The sequence below is a fragment of the Marmota monax genome, unplaced genomic scaffold, assembly GCF_021218885.2.
Source record: "Marmota monax isolate L192 unplaced genomic scaffold, Marmota_monax_Labrador192_F-V1.1 WCK01_AAM20220418_F8-fsc00002, whole genome shotgun sequence".
NCBI classification, from domain to species: Eukaryota; Metazoa; Chordata; class Mammalia; order Rodentia; family Sciuridae; genus Marmota; species Marmota monax.
The window spans coordinates 42429581-42447829 of NW_026693571.1; the positions used below are offsets into that span (position 1 = coordinate 42429581).

At 39.5% G+C, this 18249-nt stretch overlaps 1 protein-coding gene across 2 annotated transcripts in view; it reads left to right on the plus strand.

Moving 5' to 3' along the window:
* The window catches only part of Nr3c2 (nuclear receptor subfamily 3 group C member 2), a 322521-nt gene that overhangs the window by 171383 nt on the left and 132889 nt on the right, over positions 1 to 18249 (plus strand). The window lies entirely within an intron of this gene.

Below are 18249 nucleotides of genomic sequence, written 5' to 3' on the forward strand. Positions count from 1 at the left end.
TTCTTTATTCATCAGTATCCTTTGATTTCTATGGAAACGTAGCCAATCCAGAGACTCCCCCCAAAACATGGAGGGAATGTGATTCGGTAACCAGTGCAGAAGCAATGCCCAACACATTGGCAGTGCTAGCAAAACCCTTGTCCGTGGTTTGATAACTGACAAATATATGGGATTCACCCCTGTTACTGTCTCCATGGCCGTTTATTTGTTCACTGAAGGAGAAAATAGGTGGAAGTGATGTGTTAGAAAACGACTTGACATAGGAACGTGTGAGCCAAAAGTAAGTTAGCATTATCCACAGAGAGCTTCTTGTAGCTCACCTTTTTATATCAAGGTGCACTTCATATGGCAAATCTGAAAAATAGCAGTGGCACAGGAATTAATTTTTGAAGTTATTCCCTATGTTTATGTGTCTGTTTACAGTGCAACTTAACCCGTGGGCCGGGGGTGGCGGGGGGGAAACAGAAAGAAAATGCCAGCCACTCACAGATTGCCATGAGTTAATGTGAAATTTAAAACAAAGTGAAGTGGGAAGGAGAGAAGATAAGAGCAAAGAAGAGAAAAATGGAGCCAGGCATGGAAATTATGCTGAGAATGAATGTCCCAAGGCCTTGGTAGAGGCTGGCCGTGTATTTGGCTCAGTTTTCTAGCAGCCAATCCAAAGGCGTGAGTCATCTGGCCCTTGGTCCTTTAAGAGCTAGTTAAGGGAACTGCTCATTTATAAGAACATTTTCTTGAGTATCTTTGGTTTTAAGGTACCCGCTCTTTTCTATTTGAATCATAACCTGAGATTAAAAAGTAACTCTCCCATGGCAGTCACGTCCGTCAGCCTTTCGACCCTGACTAGAATACCTGAGAAGAGAAGGAAGAAAGGTTCATTTTTGCTCCTATTTCAAGGGATAGGAGCAAAGGATATTCAAGGGATATGATCTTGTCCATGGTAGGTAGGCCCAAGGCAAAAACATCACGGCCAGAGGGTATGGCAAAGAAAGATGCTCAGCTCATCGTAGCCAGGAAGCAGAGAATGAGAAAAGGGGCTGGAGAGAAGACGAGCCCCTCCAGAGCCTGCCCCCACGGACCTGGTTCTCAAGTCCCACCTCTGGAGGCCATCCTGCCACCGGTGGATTAATCCATTTGATGAGGTCAGAGTCCTCATGATCCAAACATTGCCTATAATCCCCACCTCTGAACCTTGCCACATGGGGGACTAGGCTTTCACACATGAGCTTGTGGGGGAAATTCCCATCCAAACCATAACAGCAGCTAAAAGAATATTTTAGTTTATATTCAAGGAGCCGTACTGAAAAAAAAAAAAATGGCTTTATTCTGTCAACCAGCTGCTCCTCTAATAGCTACTATTTATTGAGCACTTGGTAACTGCCAGACACTATGCCAAGTACTTCATGTTTTCTCATATATTTCCTATCACAGCTTGTTCTAGTTAACTTTTTGTTGCTGTGACCCAGATACCTACCAAGAACAATTACAGGAGGACACACTGATTTGAGGCTCATTGTTTCAGAGGTCTCAGCCCATAGATGGGAGACACCATTGACCTGGGCCATGGTGAGGCACAGTGGAAGGCCCAGCACAGGAAAGCTGCTCAGCTTATGGCAGTCAGGAGGCAGGGGTGGGGTGGGGGCTACAGGAAAGATGCACACCCCAGTGACACACCTTCTCTAGCCACACCCCAACTGCCTTCAGTCACCACCCAGTCATTCACAGTAGGATGGACTGATTAGATTACAGCTCTCATAATCCAATCATTTGGCCCCTAAATATTTCAGGAGATGTGGGGGACACCTCATATCCAAACCATAACAAGCAGTCCTTTTGTTTTTTGGGGGGTTTGCTTATTTGAGGGGGGCATGCTAGGATTCTAACACAGGGCCTTGCTCATGCTAGGCAAGTGCTCTGTCACTGAGCTACATCCCCAGCCTCCACAACAGCCTTCTTAAATCAATGTTTTGTGAATTTGGAAGGGCAATACCTTTGAACTCTCCAAGCAATTGTTATGACAGGGAAAACACTGATTTTTAAATAAGGTCTGATCCTTCAGCTCTTAAAAACAGTAAATATTTATTAAGCACTTACTTTATGCTCATTATGCCAAGAACTTTGTATTCTCATTTTAATCCTTATAATCACCCTGGGATGTAGGCAGGACCGTCGAATGTCCTCCTGTCAGAGATCAGTTCACTGAGGCACCTAAGAGGTAAGTAACTTGTCTGAGGTCGCGTACTTGGAAGAAAGTGGCAGAGCTGGGACTTGAACCTGGACAGCCCATACTCTCCCACTCTGTGTACTTAACACATAGGCCATCCTGTCTCTCAAGAGTTCCATCAGATCCCAACTATTTTTACCCATCGAAAAGTAGAGGAATGGCTCTGGCTTTAGAATACTTAGGAAGAGCACATTATAATTTAATAGTTATCTTGCTATACTCTAAATAATTAACTCCTATCCATTCCAAGTTGAAACTCTAATTTGAATTTCTGTTGCCCTAATGGGAAAGAAATTGGGTAGTCTCTATTTTTTCTTAAGGAATGAACTTCATATTTTTTAAAAATCACCATTACCATCCTGAAGTATCTCTTTAACATCTTGATATTAATCTAAAGCTGTATTTAAAACTTTTATCTTCCTGTGTTTCATTTCCTGTGTGTGATAAAAATTACATGCAGCCTTATCAGGCCCGGAGAACCACGGGGAGAATGGTCTTCCTTGTATGAAGCTGAGTGCTACCAACGCTTCAGCTCTTTGATATCTGCTTCATGCCTCATGGCTCAGAAACATCCCCAGGAGGCGAGGACACAAAGCTGCTCTCAGAACTTGCTCTCGTGATGAAATTAGGATCATGTAACTTACATGATTTGATATTCTTGGGAATTATTGGACACCAAAATTAAAATTGCTAAATTGACTGTGATCAAGAACAGAGCCCTGGACGGACGGGTAGATGTTTATGTCGATTTTGAGAGGAGACAGTGGCAGAGTGGAAACCTGGAGATGGGACACCAGAGACATCCATTTGCGCAGAGCCAGACGCACAGAAACCTGGCCTGGTAGAGTAGGTCTACACCCAGGAGAGGGAAGAGGAGATGGAGCAAAGACCCTGGGATCCAGCCCCTAATTCTGGAATGAGAAATCTCAGCTCTTCTCTTAAATTCAGAAAGTCTTTTTGTAGAGTTCTTCCCAGTAGAACCATCAACCCAGTGGCTTTGCAGTTTCGTCCCTGGGTACCCTGTGAGGTCCCTTACAGTGTACTGCCTAGAAGAGGGGACAACTGGGATGACATTGTGAATGAAGGAGAGTAAAGAGGGCATGACTGCCAACAGAGTGGTCCAGTGGAGTGGGAAACCAATTAGAGAGGTCATGAGGGAAGAATTGGCAGGACTGCATGGTGGATCAGCCCAGGAGGTCACTGGCAATCATTGACAGAGATTTGGGAGAGAAACACTTAAGTCCAGGGCAGAGGAGTGGAGTTGAGTATCATCGAGGCTGTGGGGGGGACCAGTTCTCACAAGGAATGACACTGCTCAGGTGAATAGGAAATCAGAGAGAAGCATATTTGAAAAAGTTTATTCTTTCCCTGAATATTTTTTCTTGAGAGTTTAAAAAAAAAGAAATGGCAATGTGGCAGTAGATCAGCCAACATCAGCGGCTGCCATGGCTACTTGGTGCAGTGTATGGGAAGTGAGGAAATTAAAATCTGGCAGAGGTGTTGGGCCCTCAGCAACTGATGGGACAGGCCTGCTTAGGATGGTGATGACTGCGGGGTTTGTGTACTGTTGTTATTCCTGATATTAGAGGTACTAAGTCATGATTTTAACAACTTGCGCCACCAAAGGGAGCCACAATATGAAGCTACTCGTGATTGAGAAGGCAGAAAAGTTCTCTAGGAAATAAGAAAAGATGGCAGTTTTTACAGGCTCCCCAATTTTTCACATAATATTTTGCTCTTAAAGAGTGTACCTAGTGCAGTAAGGTTCGTTGTTTTAATGTCACTCCTTAGCGACTCCACATCCTGACACCTTAGACAGAGGAGAGAGGCCTGGTAAGGATCACTCTAGAGACACGCAGAAACATGTAAAACACACACCCGCTTTGTCCCACCTCACTCAAAGGCTCAGGGATTGCTTTCTGGGGCCAAAGAGGAGGCAGAAAGCTGTGTATTTCGGCAAGATCTCAGAACCACCTACAGTATCATAAAAATATTTGGTATGCGTTTACCTTCATTCTCTCTCTCACACTCGCATCTTTGCAACACCATAGACAAAAGCATGTGGAAAGAAGAACTGATTAACACCAAGGAACAGATTGACACAGTTTGTAGCAGAGCGATGTAGATTGTTTCCATTTTTCCCTCAAGGTGACCTTATTTGAAGCTCTTTAATAAATGGAAGTTCTTGGAATTTGTGGGCTCTCTATATTGACAAGAGCATCAGCTTCCTGTATGTGCTGTGTTGTTCATTAACGGCAAACTCTTACATCCCACATCACAAAGAACCATCCCTGAGAAAGAAGGAGGAAGATATTTCCTTCATTCAGGTAGGAGGCCCGTAGTGGTCTGCTTCTAAGATGTCTGTTGTGGTTTTGAGCTTCTAGCGCCATGAAATTACTCTCATTTGACATTGCAATACATCTTTATAAAAAATGTTTTACTTACTCTTCTAACGGTAAAAACTGGAAATAATGCAAAAGATGGACGAATACAAAGCTAGAGGACATCACCTAGGAACAAAAATTGAAATGTCACTTACAGTAAAGTAGCTGAGGAATTGATGGTGTGACTTTTTAGGCAGTTTGATATAAATCCATGGTTCTGTACCCCACTATAGATAAAGTGTACTCCCAATAAATTATTTTTATGTATTTCACTGGAATGAAAATTGTAGAATTTGGGGGAAAGGGGGGGGAACAAATACTTCCTCCTTCCTTTGGATCCCTTTGTATATATTATTTTCTTCAATTCAGAATGAAGAACCAGGACTAGAGTTTGGAGATTCATGCTCCATCATAGAAGCCTTTCAGTGGTATTTTTAGTGACAGGCCACTTGTATATTACCCAACAATTTGAATCCTTAATGTGAATTTCTCTAGAAGGAAGCCGTAAAATAAAGGTGTCAATGTAGATTCCAGTGTCACTTTTATGGAAGAATGGCACTGCCTCCTCTATTTCCTCTTCTCTAAACAACAGAAAACCTTCAAAGTGTCTGCCCTGCCCATGTCAGAGTTAGGAAGATAAAAATTAGAACAGGTCTGTTTAAACCCCTTAGGAAACAACAAAGGATTGCCGTATAGACCTTCCACTTAAAAACATTTCCCCTTTTTCAGAATTGAGTCAGCATACCGTGGTTCTCAATAAAATGTAGGATATTTAAACTACTTTTGGTCCATGATATGTATTTGAAAGAGGAAAAAGGTTAAAAAAATGGTAGAAAAATAGAGCCAGTTTCCATGCTCTTTGTAGATCTTGAACAATTGGAAAGATCATAACTCTGTCTTCCTTTTTTTTAATCTTTACTTCACTGTCCCAAGATTTCTAAAACACTTTGTATTCTCCTACACTCCCCTCCTGTTGAACAACTTAATTGGAAAACTAGTGCAGAATTAGTCTAGGTTGATTGCTTTTTTAATCTGGCTTGTACCATAGAATTTTCCCAGTAACCAGGCTGTACGATTTGATTTTGCTAGGATTACATAAGTACTAATTGTTTTTGTTTTATTTATTTTTTTTAATACCCAGGATGAACTAAAATCATATTAAAAAACAAAGAGGAATGAAAAGACTATTAATAGCCATTACATAGAAATCTTAAATAAAAATCACCCTTGTTAAAAGAGAATACTTTAAATTTTTTTTAGAAATGCCCTTGGTAAATGATATTAGATCCCCCCTGCAAAAAAAAATCCTTCAACCAACCTTCCCTTTTACTTTTTTAAATTAAATGTACTTCTGACACATCTAATTAGGATTTATTTGAAGAACTTCAGTTGCTGTAATTGGTGATACTTAAAATTCAGCATGTTTATGTTGCATCTCAGAAATAATCAAAATAGATGACCTTTTCCTAATTTAACCAGCGTCTCAGCCATCAGAGCTGTAATAGCGACTAAGGTCAAATCTCACTGAAACATAAAAAGCCAGGTTCAGAGCATTGAGAATCAAGCCAGGAGCAGTGGCTGGGAAGACATATGAAGAGGCAGGTACCAACAGGGCTGCAGCCAGTTTGAGATAGAGCAGCCATTGGAAATGGAAAGGGAAGCCCGTCTGACTGCCCACAGCACAGAGCCAGGCACACACACCAGACACCTCCTCTCCCCTTAGTCACATCTGCTGAGTGCTCACTGTGTACCAGTCATTGGGTGTGTGCTGTACTTCATTCCTATTAACAAAAAGACATGTGGGTCTCAGGTACCATATTTGACTTTATTTTGAGCAGTGTGCATATTTTCTGTACTGTATTTTGAGAATTACCTATAAAACAGAATAATCACACTGAGCTCTATGAATTAACTTTGTCTCTTTTCAATGAAGCAGTATAAATCGTTCAAAAAAACCAAATGAAACCAGGAAGGATTTCCTTTTTTTTTTTGCAAAATTTCTCAGGATGGAACTCAGTTCGCCAGGCAGAAAATTGAAATATTCAGGTATTGGTACCTATTTTCTTTAACAGAATGAGTTGTAATTTATAGTAATAATACACCAGGAAAAAATGTGAGGAAAAAAAAGAATGAAATTATTTTAGTAGGAAAAATTAACCCGTTGAGCCATTAATACATTTTCAATCTCTCTTTCTCCCCTTCCCCCTTCTTAAAAAATACATTCTCTGTAAAACAAACCAGGACATTCTTGCATTTTAAAAATTATGTGAAAAAAGTTAGTAAATTATATTTCCTGTAGTGAGAAATCTCATAAAAGTATGTTTCTTCATTTATGTAGAAAAACAGTGGGCTTTCTGTTTTGTCTTTACCATAAATCTAAGTACTAATTGTGCTTTTTTATATAACTATCCAGTAGGACCTGAAATTACACCTCAAGGACTAGTAATAATAAAAAAGTTAATAGGTATTAATAAAAAGATTGTTCTTCAAGGAGCATACATGAAGAAACACTTCATGTACCATTATAAATGGTACCATTTATAGAAATACCATTATAAATGGTTTTAGGTAATTGAGAAATTTCCCTTTAAATTTTGAAATATTAAATTTAAATTAAATATTTAATATATCTGATTAGGATTTCATTGAAGACCCCCAGTTGCTAACTGGACCACAAGAGGATAATGATATCAGATATTTGTCAGTATGGTACCTTCGCTAAACTTATTTTTTAGATCCTTAACTCTGTCTTAAATATTTTTCAGTTACTGAAATATATTGAAGGTGAAGCTTTGGTAAACTTTTCTTCATTTTCAACTTGTAAATAGGTTTTCCTTTAAAAATTGCCTTGTGACATTCTTCAAACACACATTTAGGTGATTTGAATATTAGAGCACAAAGTCACTAAACAGAGAGGTGTAGTTAAAAAGGGACACATCCCCTCCTGTTGTAGACCAGTCTTGGGTTTTTTTAGTTTTTTTTAATTTTAATTAATTTATTTATTTTAATTAGGTATATATGACAACAGAATGCGTTTTGATTCATTGTACATAATTGCAGCACAACTTTTCATTTCTCTGTACATGACTTAACATTGCACTATGTGTGCAGTCCTACATATACCTAGGGTAATGATGTCCGTCTCATGTCACCATCTATACCCATACCCCTCCCTTCCCCAGCATCTCCTTTGCCCAATCAAATTTCCTCCATTTTTCCCATGCCCCCTCCCCCATTATGGATCAGCATCCACTTATCAGAGAGAACATTTGGCCTTTGGAGTTTGGGGATTGACTTACTTCATTTAACATGATATTCTCCAGCTCCATCCATTTACCTGCAAGTGCCAAAATTTTATTCTCTTCTAATGCTGAGTAATATTCCATTGTGTATATATACCACAGTTTCTTTATCCATTCATCTACTGAGGGGCATCTAGGTTGGTTCCACAGTTTAGTTATTGTGAATTGTGCTGCTGTAAACATTGGTGTGGCTGTGTCCCTGTAGTATGCTATTTTTAAGTCCTTTGGGTAAAGGACTTATAGTGTACTATTTAGTTTATATTACACAGGTAAATCATAGGATAAATATTCTGTGCTCTACTTAAAGGTAAATTGGGATAGCTGGGTCAAATGGTGGTTCCATTCCAAGTTTTTTAAGGAATCTCCAAACTGCTTTCCAGAGTGGTTACACCAATTTGCAGTCCCACCAGCAGTGTATGAGTGCGCCCCATATCCTTCCCCCACATCCTTACCAACACTTACTGTTGTTTGTATTCTTGATAACTGCCTTTCTGACTGGCGTGAGATGCAATCTTACTTTTGATTTGCTTTTCTCTAATTACTAGAGATGTTGAACAGTCTTTTATATATTTGATGATCCAATGTATATCTTCTGAGAAGTGTCTGTTCAGCTCCTTAGCCCATTTATTGATTGGGTTGTTTGTTTTTGGTGTTAAGTTTTTTGAGTTCTTTATATGTCCTGGAGATTAGTGCTCTGACATGTGCAGCAAAAAGTTGCTCCCAAAACATAGGCTTTCTCTTCATCTCATTGATTGTTTTGTTTTCTGAGAAGAAGCTTTTTAGTTTGATTCCATCCCATTTATTGATTCTTTATTTTATTTCTTGTGCTTTAGGAGACTTGTTAAGGAACTCGGTGCCTAATCCAGTGGGATGAAGACTTGGGCCTCCTTTTTCCTCTGTTAGGCTCAGGGTCTCTGGTCTAATTCCTAGGTCCTTGATCCGCTTTGAGTTGAGTTTAGTGCATGGTGACAGATAGGGGTTTAGTTTCATTTTGCTGCATATGGATTTCCAGTTCTCCCAGCACCATTTGTTTGAAGAGGCTGTCTTTTCTCAAATACATTGCCGCAGTCTGGCTGGGCACAATCAGGAGCCACTTGTCAAAAGAAACTAACTTTATTTTTAGAACCACACACGCCAAACAAAACAGCCTCTCAGGAAAAATCCTCAGAGCCTCAACTGCCACCACCGGCTTCCCACAAGCCTCCCTCTCCCACTCAAGCTTCTTTCCACCTCCCACAATCCTCCTGCTCTTGAGGCCGATTGGCTGGGTCACGTGGGCGGAGCCAAAAAAGTCCCCCAATGAGCAGCTCCGTGGTCTGAAAGGGCAGGGAAACAGCCCAATGAGCATCACCGCAGAGGAGCCAATCAGCTAGATGTTGCTGGGGCCGCTGTGAGCCAATCATCAGCCAGCAGCTGGAAGTTTGCTCGGGCCCCTTCGGCTGTGGCTCTCAACAATGCATGTTTTTGGCTCCTTTGTCTAGTATGAGATAACTGTATTTATGTGGCTTTGTCTCTGTGTCTTCTATTCTCTACCAGTGATCTACGTGTCTATTTTGGTGCCAATCTTATTTTTAAAATAGAAATAGCCTCATATAGGCCCAAGGAAAGTGCCTTCCATTTTCTTTCATAACATTTGACCAGGAGACCTTGACCATTTTCCTATACTTAGGTTTCTAGAACATACCACATGAACCTACTCATTCACACTGAAGGAGCTACTTAAGAAGTCAAGGGGAAATTAGTTCCAGGAAATGATTTAGTTTATATTACACAGGTAAATCATAGGACAAATATTCTGTTCTCTACTTAAGGGTTCTTTTAATATCATGTAATAAAATAATTACATTGTATGTAAAGTAGGTGGTAATTCAGTTTTCTCTTGGAACATTCATAGAAGGCATTGTTTCCAGATTTGGTCTAATACAGCTGAATGTTTAAAGGTGTTATTTGAGATATGCTTTTTCTTGATTTTAATAAGTGAAACTAGATGTTAGCATCCCATTTTCCTCATTCAGTTTAGACATACCCTGTTATGTAGGGAGAATCATAATCTTAGGAGACCATGTTCAAATTCTAATGTCACTATTTATAATATCCATCAGATTTAACTTTTATTAAATGCTACTGTAAACCAAGTGCTAACATTGGAGATTATGTGGTTTTATTTCTTTACCATTTCTATAGGAGTTAAGTAGTATCCCAATTTCTGATGAGGAAAATAAATAAACAAACAAACAGTGTGTACGTAGGCATATAGAGAAGACCAGAGCTAGGAATTACATGCAGGTCTTTCTGATTCCAAATTCTCTTGCTTACTTTATTTCACTGTGTGACATACTGTCGGCCAGGATATCCAGCCTCTCCCCAATTCCTAGCTGTAAAATTAAGCTCAGGTAATACCTGGCTTATCATGGTGTTTCGTGATTGGAGATGATGTATGCCAAGAACCTGGCACATTATAGACATTAAATAAATGATAGCTATTCACAGTGCTCTTATTACTTGTCAAACTGGACATATACTACATAATATGCAAAGCTCCCTAAGTGGTTATTAGATGGAATAGTATATAAAATGTCAGGGGAACAATAATTTTGCATGTCAGATTCCAATAACACCCCACCCCACCCCCCTCACACTAAATATAAAATGTGTATTTGAAACCAATAGGGGCAGCTTTGATCCCTGTTGAGGGGGAAAAAAAAAAACCTAAAATTTGATGTAGACCTAGGGCAAGCAGCTTTCCCAATCCTGCAAATTGCTCTGTTTTATTATCAAATAGGGTGATGGATGACATTAAAAGCTATAATACTATTTTGTAGATGAGATTCACTGCATGATATTAGGTGTGGGCACAGTTCAAAAGTCTTAAACTGTAATTTCTCTAAAAGGAGCAATTTAAATTCTCACTTGAAACAAAATTTTACCAAAATCCTGCCCACACAGGCCTGAGATGGCAGTTTGGGGGGGGGGGGGGGCGGAGAAAAAGAAATGAAAAACTTTTAGAAGAAAAATAAGGAAATGCAATACTCATGAAATCATTTGGCTGTTCCTTTCCCTTCATGACCAGTTCTCAGGACGCAGATCCCATGGGCAGCCAGTAGGCCCTCTGGGCTGGCTCCTGGGAGGAACATAGGGTGTCTCACTTTCATTTCTTTAGGTACAGTCATGATAACTTATATTTGTGTCCTACCAGGAAACTCTGCAGTTAAGCGACTTAGGCAGGATCGTACAGCTAGTAAATGCCAAAACTTAGACTCAGACCTGCATCTGACTTCAAGCATTTCCGTAACCTGAAAAAGTAGCCAAAACTTTATAGCATGTTGGAACAAAGTGAAGGGAGACAGCACCCCATGATTACAGAGCTTACATGGCCATTGATTGACATTGTCCAAACACTTTTTTTTTTTTTTTTAACTTCAGGTGGTTTTTCCTGCAAGTACCTGGGATGCATATCCCTCTCATCCCCAAACCTGTAGCTGACTCTTTTAGAAGCCAATATGCGAACTATAATCAAGAGGGTACTGTTTGCTCATGGCTTTTGTGCCACTGACTCTTTATACCAAGAAAGTCCATAAATGTCCCAGCTTAGGACTGTAGACACCATCTGTCAAAGTGAGTTTTGTCAGGAGGTAACTGCCAGCTCCACCCATACCGGACTGACTCTCTTGGTACATATTAGCCAGAATTTACTATGATATAAACTTATTCTCTTTTGTAAATGATGGTCTGTCCCTCAAATCAACCTGTCATGGTAACTTTGTACAGAGTGCACTTGAAAATGATCTAACCACAGGAAACTTTTCAGAGGCAGAAAAATTATCACTGTAATCATACAGCACTTTTCTTCAATAAAGTGGTACCAGCGTTGTATTTGGACTGATGTTGAAATCAACAGATGATTTGCTTTCCATGGTTCCAAAGTGCTGTCGACTGTTGGAATACATTGGAGCAACTTCATATTTTCAATCTACAAATGTGTCATTGCATATTTTCTTTGACAGCAGGTAGCAGGGAGATAGTCATGAGCGTTGTTCTGAGCTGTTCAAGTGTATCTCATTTAAAGAAAGTCTGTTATGTGAACATCCATATATGTTAAAAATGAAAATTACATAAATGAGACTTCAAGTGGTATTAGTGGATTTGGAAGTGCAGAGGAGCCCTTTGAAATCCAGGAAGGAAAGTGTGACCTCAAATGGAACTCGGTATACTAAGTGGACACTGGGATTCCTTTTAAAAAACTCATCATTGAGGTGGTTAAATAAAGTAAAATTAACTTTGCTTTTAGTTACTTTTTGTAATAATAATTAGCATGTTATTGGTGCTTAGGAGATCCTCTTTGTCATGGGACTGTCTTTCCCTAACTTAAAGAATACCTTTATAGCCAGCTATTTTACTAAAATGGAAAACAAAATCTAGACATCTGTAGAAAACCTGCCATCTGAAAGGGTGAACTTCTCACAACCAATTAGTGTTTCTACTTTTATTAGAATTGTTATAATAGTATTTATTTTATGTCTTTAGGTTACGCTTATTGAGTATGCGTAAAATTTTAGACCTGACAGAATGTTTTAGAAAATTAAATAGTTGAAGGTTCATGTGATAGCCACTCACTCCCTCCACCTCTCGTCACTCCCTCCACCTCTCATCACTCCCTCCACCCTCTGGTCTGTGGAACCATTTCTCTTCACTTTGTAACAAGCTTGTAAACTTCTCATCCTACAGGACAGTTGAACGGACTGGAATCCTGCAGTGGTTGCAACAGTTTTATTTAATAAACAGTCTTCTCCCCTGCTTATGTAGGAAAGAATTTTTGTAAAACTTTTAGGAAAAAAGAAAGAGAAATGCCTATCTTTTAGTCACAGCAGAGATGATGTGATAGTTCATGTTGTGGTATTTGCTTTCCTCGTCTTGGAAAGTCAGAGCCCGTAGAAATGACATGAAATACATGCTGTCGACCCTTCCCTTGTGCAGCTCACAGTTGAGTGGATAGCAGTGCTTTTCACTAGATATATATGGTACATGCATATCATATTAGTATTATGTATTAGTACATAATATATAACATGTATTAGTATTATATATGTTAGTATTATATATATTATTTCTTAGTATTATAGTTAGTATATGTTAATATTATATATTAGAATTATATATAATTATTAGTGTATATAGTTATATTAGTATTATATATGTGTATACATAATACATATGTGTGTATTACACATATATACACATACATATACATATATGTGTGTTTATATATGTTTGCATGTGCATTATGTATTCTTATATTTCATAACATTTGATGAATTTCTAGACTAAAATTTCTGACTCAGCTGAGGACTCTGATATTAACAAATATTGCAAGCTTAATTTACAAAGGTGGAAAATCACATTTCCATGAGAAGTATATTTTGAGCACCTTATTTCCTCCCCACCAGCTACCTGCTGGGGCAGTTGTATATTTTATTCTATATGCTAGTTGGATAAGCACATATCATTGTTACCCTTTTTTCAATTTTAACAGTGATAAGGTATGTGTAACTTAATTTTACCATCAATCATTTTTAAGCTCAGTGGCTCTAAGTGCATTCATGTTCTTGTGCAACCATCACCACTGTTCATCTCCAAAACTTTTTGCATCTTGCAGAACTGAAGCTCGGTGCTAATCTAACACTTATCTTCTCATCTCTCTCCCCACCAGCCCCTGGCAACCACCATTCTCTTTGCTTCTCTGAATTTGCATCCTCTAGATACTTCAAGTAAGCAGAATCAGAGTGTTTGTCTTTCTGTGACTGCTTATTTCATGTAGCATAATGTGCCAAACAGAACTATTTTTGTGATGAATAACTCCTCAAGACATGATTTGCCCTCGCTGTTGATAAAAAACTGTCTACACTGGAGGTGTGGGTCAGCGGAAGAAATGTGACTGGGGTGCAGGGAATGGAAATGCTACACAGTATGGTCTGAAAAGACCTCACTGGTAAAATTACTTGAGATTTGGAGAATGAGAGAAAAAAAAGTTCAGAAGTGCTGTGAGCACAGTTAAAGGGCCCAGGCCAGAAAGAGGCAGTAGGACAGATGAATCGCCATCGCGCCAGTGGCTGGAGAGAGGGTGCTAAAATGTGGGTGGCATTAGATTAGTGCAGGTAGGTACATGGCATCAGATCTCACAGGACCTCAAAGACCATTGGACGATTTATTTTCTGACTAAAGCTGGAATGATACTCATTCACCCTTTATAGTTCCAGAGAAGTAGATCACTTCATCCTAATAGTAAATGAGAACAGTGTACAAGGGCCCGCCCTGCTGGGCGCAGCACTTAGCAGCGTTGCCTGTCCTCCATTTCATAGGTGAGGTGGCTAAGCCTCAAGACCTGCTGCTCCCTGTCTTGCTTCAGCAAAGATGGCAGATACGTTCCTTTGTTCCCAGACATTTAGACCAAAATAATAGGAGTGGATGGAAAAAAGTGTTGGAAAGCAGAGCCACAGATACCATAGCAGGAATGGCTGTGTCCTGTAAAACAGGGAGCTGTAAGCTTCAGGCTATCAGTCTGTCACCCCTGCCACCCCTGCACACCCCAGCCCAGCCTTGGTCACTGTATGCTTCTCCCAGATGAAGCTGGAATTGCCCTGCAGTGGGAGTCACCCCCAGCCCCAGGTGAGGACAGCATCTATGCATTCTGATGGCCTTCTGGTGCCAGGCAGACCCAGTGCTGAGCTGTGGGCGACGTGCCTTGCGTGAAGCCTGTAGATGCCCATGTTATAAGCCGCATGGACCAAACTCAGCTTGCTATTCTGAGACCCCAGGCTGAACTGAAAGACCCATTCCACTTAATAGCGTTGTGGACACGGTGCCTTGGAACCCCTTGCAGTGAGGGTAGCAGTAGGGTGCAGGCGCCAGGAGAACCCGGAGCCCCCCAGCAGCCTCATGCCCACGTGACTTTGCCTTTCAGGGATCCTTGACTTCTTTCTTCACCATCATATTTGACCTTTGGAAACTACCTAACTCTCTAGCTCTGCCTCTCATGCAGACCCTCTCCTTCAGCTATACTTGGCTTAAGAAAGCGCCAGTCCTCTCATCTGGCCATTTGGCTGCCTGCCCCACCCTTTGGCGTTGGCACCCAGCGTCCCTTCTATTTCATTACACTCTGATCCTCCTTCACTCCAGCTAATCCATCCTGACATTCAGTAGTGGGTGTGGAGGTGGCCGCCTCTGGGAAGCGTGTAATACCAGGAACCTGAAGTTGTCCCTGTGCAGACTTAAGACATTCTATTAAAATTGCCTAGGTATTTCTTGGTACTGGACTGCCCAAAGCAGGGATTCTGTCTTGTTGAGTCTTTTATTCTGCGAATAACACAGCACCTAGTGCACTCCAGGCAAAAATGAATGAACGAGCTGTAAATCAAGATATCAGATCTCCTCAAAGCCATGTGTAGATGGTGGACACTTGTTAAATGTCTATCTTGTATCAGATCTTAGAGAAGATAATACTTAAAAATTTAACAATGGGAGAAAATGGAAGCTTCTTATCTTCTGAATTGAGTCCCTGTAGTGCACTGTAACTCAACATTAAATGATAGTCTTTTGATGCAATTTATATCATCACTATTTTTAAATCATTCTCACATTTCTGCTAGCTTGCTTCAGTTCCCTTTCTGTGTTGATTTCTCTGACCTCTCCTTTGTCGGAAAAAAAAAAAAGAATTTTTTTATTGTTGTTGCTGGTATTGGGTAGTCAGAGCGATTTCGAATTTCTCACATTCTTAGGGATGACATTAAGAAACTAAAGTCATTTTTTTGCTTACTGGACCCAACCAATGGTAGAATTTAGATAAGGGGAAACACGATTTGGGCTTTGGGAAACAAATAGCAAAGTTGTATATGAGTGTCATTTCCATCTGGGGTTGCATAGAAGATTCTCCTGAGGGCTTCTTTAGTGAGGGTGCCTGAAAATGGATACTTTTACTAATAGTTTCTAAATTTAAATAGAAATATAAAATAATAATAGATGTGATGAGTTAAGAAAAAGGGAACGCATTTTGCTCTGAATGCTAGTAGAAAAGTTATACTGTAGTTTCTCATTTGGAATCCTCTGAATGTTTCTAAATTTCTCCTCATGATATTTTACATAATAGAATAAATTGTCAGAACCAGTATTTAAGCTGGTTCCATCTTAATATTGGAGTATTTAAATGAATGTTGCTAGTCATTTTGGAAGTTCATTCAGAAATAATTTGAGCATGTCTATTGCTTGTTTCTTGAGAAATAAATTCACTGTATTACTGCTCACCTATCACAAACCATTTCAGCTTCATGACATGCTTTAATCTGCAATTTAATTCTTAAATGTAAATCATTTTGGCTTCTGTATAAAAAGCAACTAAAAAATTCCCATTTCATTTTTGGGCAGGGCTCCAACTTATAAAAGTATTGAAGTGCTGCAGAACGTAAATCCACTTAGTTGGACTAATAAGTTCATAAAATTGTGCCATACTTCATTATAATCTCTTTCCCAGAGTAGAAAATCCTTCTGGTTTATAAATTCCAGCTGTTTTTAATTTTTTTGGTTTGATTTGGATTTTAAAGTTCATGGACCTAAGTGCTGCTGAGAATTTTAATTATGACATTTTTAGCAGGAAGAGACCTTAAAGGAAATTGAAACATTATTTCAACTGTTAAGAGGATCTAAGTGGTATAAATAGGTTGAGAGGTACCCCCAGGTCTACTTTTTTCTTATTCAGAAGTGTATGCTCTATTTTGTTGATGTTTTACAGTGATGATGAATTGGGACAGTGATTCTTAAATTTTCTCATTGGAAATATATCATCCTCAGAGTGGAATTTTCTCCCCCAAATTTGTGATTGGTGGCCATTATCGTCATAATTACGGTCATAATTCTCATTTGATATATTAGTGCCTGTTTTACCATATTCAGTATTTCTCGCTAAAGTCTGTAGTTGAAGGATACTTACTATGAAGGTAAAGATGAGGATACTAATGGACACAGGTAAAAAAAATGATCACAGCTCCAGGGGTGGGATTGTAAAGGAGATTACTTTCAGCTTTTCTTTTACTGGTGGCTAAAGCTTTCTGAAAGTAGGAATTTGAGAGTAACTATTGAGGAATTATTTCTGGTTACTGAAGAGTTGAAATTTATAGCAACATCCCATTAATTATAAATGGTTTTGCATTGACTTGCTTGTAACTACAGGCACTTGTGTTGAACTTTGCCTGGGGTAGTTTTAGTTTACACCTGATGTGCTGGTACAGTTGTGGTCAGGTTTGTTTGTTGGTTTGTTTTTTGCCATGCTGGGTATCAAACTCAGAACCTAACACATGCTGGGCAAGCACACTACCACCGAGCTACATCTCCAGCTCTTTGGTGCATTTTGTTTTTTAATAGCACCTCCTGTCACACTCAAAAAAATAGCTTCTGTAGTTTCTGTATGACAAATTATCAAACATGACCACAAGTGTCCATCTCTGTACACTTTTAGTTTCCTCAATGCTCAAAACAGTGAAATACAAGCATCACTCCTGATTTTAAAGTCATATATATTATGGTATTCCTAAATCTTCAAACCATCATTTCCTGAGCCTTTTTTTTTTTTTAAATAAAGGGAGATCAACTGCTGAGTTGTATTGAAATGGTGTGTGTCCAGATGAAGTATTCTGATGTTATCTCTTCACTCATATGGAAAAGCTATAAGATTTCATTAGAAAAATGAACCGTTGAGAAAGAAAGTTCAAATTTAGAAACTTGAAAATGAATGTACAAATGCCGACTCCTTGCGCAGACGCTGAAGTAACAGAACAATGTCTGTGGGCACAAATACCAGAAGTCATTGCAAAGTGGACGCTCACTTTATGCCAACTCTGCAAAGCTTCCTTAGAACATCTGTTGAGGCTACAACATAATCCCTTTACCTACAGGTAATTTTTTTCAGGCCTATTTTACTGTATTCATTTTTTTTCTATTCCTTTAGAAATGGGAAGGATACATTATAATTCTGCTAGACCCTAGGGGACCTGGGGTAGGGATCGGGGTCCTCCTTGGGGCTGCCCTAGTTTAGCCCTAGAAACACAGAGGGGTTGATTCACAACTCCCTCCCATTTGCCCACTGCAGATGCTGGTGGCCATCTGCTAGCTGAGAAGTTATATGGAAAAGAGAAAAGCTGTATAGTACTCCTCATAGCTTGGCATGGAAGGAAAATGTCAGTAAAGATGGACAGGGGGGGGGCAGCTTAGTCACAAAATCTGGTTGCTGACTGGTGTTTTAGGATTTCTGCTCTTCCAGGAGAGGAAAAATAGGCATGGTTTTTAGGCCTGGCAA